The sequence below is a fragment of the Poecilia formosa genome, unplaced genomic scaffold (assembly GCF_000485575.1).
Source record: "Poecilia formosa unplaced genomic scaffold, Poecilia_formosa-5.1.2 Scaffold362, whole genome shotgun sequence".
NCBI lineage: Eukaryota > Metazoa > Chordata > Actinopteri > Cyprinodontiformes > Poeciliidae > Poecilia > Poecilia formosa.
Window position 1 is genome coordinate 162,358 of NW_006800301.1, and position 7,777 is coordinate 170,134.

General features: G+C 36.0%; 1 protein-coding gene across 3 annotated transcripts in view; it reads left to right on the forward strand.

The window, feature by feature from the left end:
- The window catches only part of LOC103153789 (acetylcholinesterase-like), a 50,983-nt gene that overhangs the window by 1,488 nt on the left and 41,718 nt on the right, over positions 1-7,777 (forward strand). The window lies entirely within an intron of this gene.

A 7,777-nucleotide genomic window follows, 5' to 3' on the forward strand; every position in this document is an offset into this window, starting at 1 on the left:
ACTTAGTTGAACTCTATTTTTTATTCTTTTTCCACAAATCCATCAAAGTCTTCCTCTTCTGAATCTGAATTGAACAGCTGCGCAATTTCGCCATCAAACATGCCGGGTTCCCTCTCATCATTGTCAGACTCGGACTCGTTGCCAGATGGCTGTTCACCAATGATGCCGGCTTTCGCGAAAGCTCGGAGAACAGTTAAGGCAGATACATTATCCCAGGCATCGACAATCCATTCACACATGGTGGCGTAACTCGCCCGGCGCTGCATCCCCGTCTTTGTAACCGTGTGTTCGCAGTCTGTCATTCATTGCTCCCAGGCCGCTCGCAAGTTCTTTTTGAACGCCCTGTTTACACAAATGTCCAGCGGTTGGAGTTCTTTTGTAAATCCTCCTGGAATGACGGCAAACTCTGAATTAGTTTGGTTCACTTCCTTTTTCACAGTAGCAGTGATATGGGCGTGCATTGAGTCGCAGATGAACAGGGACGGTGATGTGTGCAACAAACTATCTGGTTTTTACCGGAGGCTTATGCTGCAGAACTCGGACAACAATTCTCTGATTGGTTTATTGCTCCTGGCGTATGTACTTTACGTATTACGTAATGTCCTCTGATTGGTTTATCACTGCCAGTGTACATACTGTACACCTTACTCTCTGTGTCAGGGACAGATTTTGGAATTCAGTGCACACATCAGGCGCACCATATTATAAGGCGCACTGCTGATTTTTGAGAAAATTTAAGGTCTTCAGTGCGCCCTATAGTCTGGAAAATATGGTAAGAAGTTAAAATGTTACTCAAACCGAAAAAAGACTGAGTTTCTTATGTTTTGGCTTTTTTAGTGCACTTCATGGATCACTAAACTATTTGTAATATCAAATATGACCTTAGGAAATATAAAAAAACAGTTTTCAAATGTTAATTTTAATTAAGAAGTTAAAATGCTATCCAAACCACCCTAGTTTTATGTGAAAAAGTAATTTCTGCTTGATAAANTGAATTAGTTTGGTTCACTTCCTTTTTCACAGTAGCAGTGATATGGGCGCGCATTGAGTCGCAGATGAACAGGGACGGTGATGTGTGCAACAAACTATCTGGTTTTTACCGGAGGCTTATGCTGCAGAACTCGGACAACAATTCTCTGATTGGTTTATTGCTCCTGGCGTATGTACTTTACGTATTACGTAATGTCCTCTGATTGGTTTATCACTGCCAGTGTACATACTGTACACCTTACTCTCTGTGTCAGGGACAGATTTTGGAATTCAGTGCACACATCAGGCGCACCATATTATAAGGCGCACTGCTGATTTTTGAGAAAATTTAAGGTCTTCAGTGCGCCCTATAGTCTGGAAAATATGGTAAGAAGTTAAAATGTTACTCAAACCGAAAAAAGACTGAGTTTCTTATGTTTTGGCTTTTTTAGTGCACTTCATGGATCACTAAACTATTTGTAATATCAAATATGACCTTAGGAAATATAAAAAACAGTTTTCAAATGTTAATTTTAATTAAGAAGTTAAAATGCTATCCAAACCACCCTAGTTTTATGTGAAAAAGTAATTTCTGCTTGATAAACTAAAAATAACTGGTTGTGCCACCTACAGGTGTAACAAGGTTTTCATTACCGTTCCAAGAATCAGTGACATTTAAAATCCTGCTGCAGCATCTTATTCAGATTTAATAGTTTACTCCCAGTTATTTTCTTCACCTTAAAGCAACTACAAATGAACATCAACAATTACAATGAACACATATCAAAATTTGAGTCTGAACTAAGATAAGTTGATCAAAGCTGGATGGTGAAATGCTCCTCTTTACCATATATGGAAGTTCAGATTGGGGGAGGACAAGACCTGCTAGCTTCTGTTACTACAAGATAAATAGATGAGTTTTTTGTTTTTTTATAATGATCAGCTGAATTTTTAAAAGTAAATAAATAATCATTAAAATAAAACTAAAATACAAACACCCAAGGACAGCATCCTTTCTCCATCAGTTACTGTCAGATTTGTAGTCTTAAATAAAAACCTAAATGAAAATTATCGGTATCAGTATTGTTGTCAGCGATACTGGCCCTGTATGTACTTGATATCGGATCGACTCCAAAAAATGCATTATTACACAGCGGTAATCCACTCAAACTTTTAATCTGGCATGGAAGATCAAAAGTTTACAGCAGCAACTCAAACTTTTTCATTTGACAATAACAAACTGTAAAAAGCTCCAAAGCTCACCTACTTGCACTGAAAAATGACTCCATTCAGTGTCATTTAACTCAGAGGATCAAACCCAATTTTCATAATTTTAATCTTATATTGTTTAAAGCTAAATGATGAAATTTTAACCACTTTATTGTCTAAAATAGCTTGACCCACTTTAAAAAAAATGATGGGATACCTCAATTTGACGTAAATATTTTTTTTTGTCACATATAATGTAAATGTAAATGTGCTTCTCTGTGCCCAATTATTGAATTAATTCAAATATTGAATTAGTATTAACAGCCACCTTGTTCAGATTGGCACTTCACTCTATGCAGTGGAGGATGGTTGAATGCAGTGCAGGCCATTTTCATTAATCCTCAAATCCATGCCATGTGCTGCATTACACATGGCATGGACAAATACACATTTTTAAAAATAAAAAAGAACCTCATCTTAATAAGTGAGAATGTAAATGCATTCTAAACTAAATGCAATAAATGAATAATAATCATGATCTAACTAAATTAACCAAGGACAGGCTGATCTAAAGTTCAGTCAAAATAAGCAATAACAAATACTAAACACAGATAACGAATTATCAAAACAATAAATGCAGAAAAAAACACCAAGACAACCAAAGATGAGGACACCCAGGACTTATGTTTTTCATGTTAGTCTTTGTCCCTTTTTTGTGTGTGTGTTTTCAATAAATGTTCAGTATTATTTACTTACATAGTGCTGCCTGGTGCTAACTAATTGTTTTATTTAACTTTTTTCCCAACACACAGAGGCATCAAACTGGCACTATTGATAGGCTGCCCTGTGAATAATCCTCATCGTATGGAATATTGTTTGCAGGATGCATATGTTGGAGAAATAGTAAGGCTGCAATATGACAGGCTTGTACCGCTTTCACTTTTTCCCTATCCATTTGTCCCTCATATTGATGGAGAGGTCATACCATCTGACATAGAAGTAAGTCTCTACATATTTGCATAAGTGATTTCTTCAAAAACTAAAGGACTGCAAATGTTTTACACATTACTTACAGTATTTGAATTGTAATGCTATGTAAATTACCATTTGAAAAAAAAAATTGCTAAACAACAGCAAACCTTGTTTCATTGACCAAGGACCTCTAATTTTCTCCTCTCTTATGGAATTCCAAACATTAAAAAGGGAAATGAAAATACTCTGACTCAACTACAAACTTATGTTTATTTTTTTTTTTAATATTAAGATTTTGTGGTAAATTCTTTTAGGTTTTCCACCGAATTGCACCGTAAACTTGTGGTCCTAGAAATGTGTTAATTTGGATATGGACAGACAACATTTTGCTCATGTTAAACCAGCAGTTATGTGGTTATTGTCTTAATGTTCTACTCACTAGGAAAGTGGCATTCATTGCCAATAAACAATGCAATTCAACATAATTTCTAAAACAATCTTGGAAACCTATGTGTAACTAAAAAGTTTGACTTGACAATGTTAACAAGACAATTTTTAATTGAGGATGTGTCCAACATAATTATTCTAATCATGTCTTTTTTCCTCTGCAGACGTTGCTAAACCTCACTTCTCATCCCACAAAAGAGCTGTTCATCGGCTTGAATAAAGATGAAGGAACCTTGTTTCTTTTTTATACAATGCCTGGTTTCGGTAACCGGGGTGAAAGTTTAATCAACAGGAATATCTTTATGGATGGTTTACCACTAGTGGTAAACTCAAGTAAGATTGTTACAGAAGCCGCAATTCTTGACTACACTGATTGGCGAGATGAATTCAATACGAAGTCCAACCGTGATGAATTAGCTAAGATGGCTGGAGATTCGCTGTTTGATTGTCCTGTATTGAACTTTGCTACCAGGTAAGTTCCAGATCTCAGGTTAAGTGATAAATGCTTTTACATAGAAAAAAAAACATCCTCTGTTGTAACTGTGGTGTACATATGTTTGATATATGTGAAAGCAATACCAAAAAACTTTATATAACTATTTATATTTATAGAACTAGTACTTAATTTCACTTTGGGATTAATAAAGTATTCCATCCATCCATTTTCTTTACACCCTTGTCCCTCAGTGGGGTTGGGAGGGTTGCTGGTGCCTGTCTCCAGCTAACGTTCTGGGTGAGAGGTGGGGTACACCCTGGGCAGGTCGCCAGTCTGTCACAGGGCAACACAGAGACACACAACCATGCACACACACACCTAGGGGCAATTTAGAGAAACCAGTTAACCTGACAGTCATGTTTTTGGAATGTGGGAGGAAACCAGAGTACCCAGAGAAAACCCATGCATGCACAGGGAGAACATGCAAACTCTATGGAGAGAGACTGGTTCTGGGAATTGAACCCAGAACCTTCTTGCTGCAAGGCAACAGCTCTACCAACTGCACCACTGTGCAGCCCATTAATAAAGTATTTTGGAATTTAAATTGAATTGAGAACCAAACACAGGTTAACTTTCTAAAATAAAAAAAATACGTAATTTTCCCTACACTTCAAAATTATGTACTTATTGCATAAGTCCATCACATAAAAGCCCAGTGACATACAGTCATATTCTATAAATCTAAATGTGTATTTCGTTGAGGTTTGTTAATAAGAAATGAATGTTTTCTTATCTTTACAAAACTATCAAGAATACAAAAAACTGGTCTGATTAGTTACAGTGCACAACTGAATGGATAATTTGNTGAAATCTTTATTGCTTGTCCTACTTGTTTTGCTTTATTTCAGGGAATGGAAATATTAATCATTGTTTTGTCAAAGCTTTTGCTAGTGTAATAATTAAATCATTATGACTATTATTATGACAAATTTATGTTAGATCATGATTTCTTGGTTAATGACAAGTTGTCATAATGAAGACATTTTATCTAGATTAATGTCAAGTTGTCATAACGATCACATTTTGAATTATGTCAACTTTGTATTAAAAGTGTCATGATTTACCGATGACACTTGACAACAGTCATAAATATTCATGAAGACTTATTCATGTTCATGACAGGTGTTATGTCATGTTTATGACAGTGTCATGACAGTCTTATTCACCCCCCTTCAAATAAAGTGTTACCGTTTTTTTCAGTTGATTTGTGTTGATTTAATTTTGGAAAACTTATATATTACACTTTGTTGGTGTTAAGTATATGAAAGAAAGATTAATTCCGAAATATCAATTAAGATCTTTGTCTTAGAACAATGAGCTATTGACTGTTTAAGAGCTATGGCAATTAATGCTGGAGAGAAATTATTTTCTTAAGGTAGGCCTTATGTTTGTCTCCATTGCAATGCAAAGAATAATCTGTTTGAGGCACCCTTGACTCTCTATGATGTTTTTTTCTTCCCAATATGTGATAAAAAAAATCCAAATAAGTTGCAAAGATTTAGAAACCACTGTTTGTTTTTTCCCCACCCCAGATTGAAATAAAACGAAGCAGCAACTGAAGCATGTTTTTAGCATAATGCAATCTAACTTTTCTAACTTTCACTCATGTCCTCAAGCAACTTGAATTCTTTTATTTATTGTGGTTTTCTGTGATCTATATGTTCATTTAAAATAAAGATGTTCTTTAAACTGCTCTAAAAGTTTTACAGTCTCACAACTCTCTAATATTTATGACGGATAAATGAAAAGTAAATATGCACTTCTTGCTTCATTTCTCTTTTCAGTGCTCTGCATTTGCCAAGCGCCTTAGTGCTGTGCTGCGCTGCTCTCTTTTCAATTCTGCTGATTAAAAATGTCTGATGCATCAACATAACTAAGCTGATTACAGATTTTGTTTCCCTGAGCAAAGGTTTCTAAAGAAAGAAGAAGTGAGCAAGAAGTGAGGTATATTGGGGCACACATTGAGTCAAAGTGGTTAAACTGTGTTTAGTCTCATCTTCCTAAAGTGTGCATAAAAGAGGAAGCCTCTGTGTCTGTGTTCGTGCGAATTGCTTTGACCATGACTAAATGTGAAGTGCATAATTTTAAGAGGCAAACCACTCAAGAACGAAGAGATTAAATAAGACCTTGTAAGTCTAAAACTTGCAGGTTCCCAGCTTTTGAAGTTACTATTGTGGTTAATTTTTTAAAAGATTGTAGGAATTTGTGAATATCACACTCCCACTTACTCTGGCTGAAGAGAGCTATGGCACTAAGCGTCAGTTAGCTCTGCCCTGGAGCTGTACACACCAAGGTGCCCACTCCAACTCAATGAGAGAAAACAGCAGTCTCTGATGGGAAAAGATTAGACGGAGAAAAAAAAATTGACCTATCTTACATCTGCTATTTGCTTTGAAGTGTTGGCGAATCAAGCAAATGTTGTAGTGGTAATACACATGAATCTTTTAGCTGCTACTTTGCATGGGGACTCTCTAATGCAGATCAGGCTTATAAGATTATTTGTTGGTGCCCCAGAAACGAGACAGAATCCACTCTGAGTGGTGCGATGCTGATTCAGGTTCAACGTTTTAAAAGTGTCAGAAGGCACTGAAAGGTTGGAGTTTCTGGATTTTTACTGTTGTATTAAAAATACCCATTGGCACTACCAAACATGATTTATTTTCTTGCTATGGAACAAGTTTAACTTGCACGATAATGAGCTTCAACTTCAACTTATTTTATTTGCAGTCTCAGACTTTATTGCATTTCTCTTTGGTTAACTTCATACGCACAGAACTTTCCGCATTTAGACACATAACGACCACCATCTGCAATGTATATTCATTCAAATTTTATTTCACAGGCCAACACAGATAAATGCATTACTGTGAAGTAGAAATAAAATGATATACGTTTTAAAATGGTCTTACAAATGAAAATCTGAATATTCATCCCCCCCAAACGGTCAATTTGTTTACAATCTGTCACTGACATCAGCGCTACTGACAGTAAACTACTGTCATCTGGTATTATTTATGTCGCTTCGTCTGGAATTCCACATCATTACTGATTTCACTTTCAATATTTATGAGACTCATGTGGACTGGACAATCTCCAGTTATCAACTTAGACTGGGTGACAGGTTAAAATCGCAGAGAAAGGAAGAGATTGAAGAGAGAAAATTGAAACCAAGGAATGAGAATCTTTTATTGCGTAGCACTGGACCTAATATTAAAAAAAGAAAAAAGAGGGATGATTGGAAGACATTATCCTATATTCATACAACAGGTTTTATTTATATCAAAAGACTGTTTTACATCTGTATATACAACATAGCACATTGGGTAAGGCATTGGAGGGATTTGGTCGAGCAAATTTGGATCACAAAAAAAAAGTTGCTTTGAATGCTACAGTCACAGACAACAAATTGGAAAGTCCTCAACAGATGTGCAATCTTTGCATTTCAGAGCTTGATGAAAAGGGAGAAAACAGAGAAAAATCCCAGATTATCCAAAGACAGATGATGTTCTTAGTCATGATAGGCAAGGCCACTTTAAATCTGGCATCAGTGAAAGCTTCATGTGTGGCCCAGCAGCTTTGGTCCTCTGACAAAACACATAAATCCATGAACCCTTGACCGTCAGAAACAAAGCTGTCATTATGGACAGCAGATTGAGAGTCATTTCCTTAAACTGCTCAGAGAAA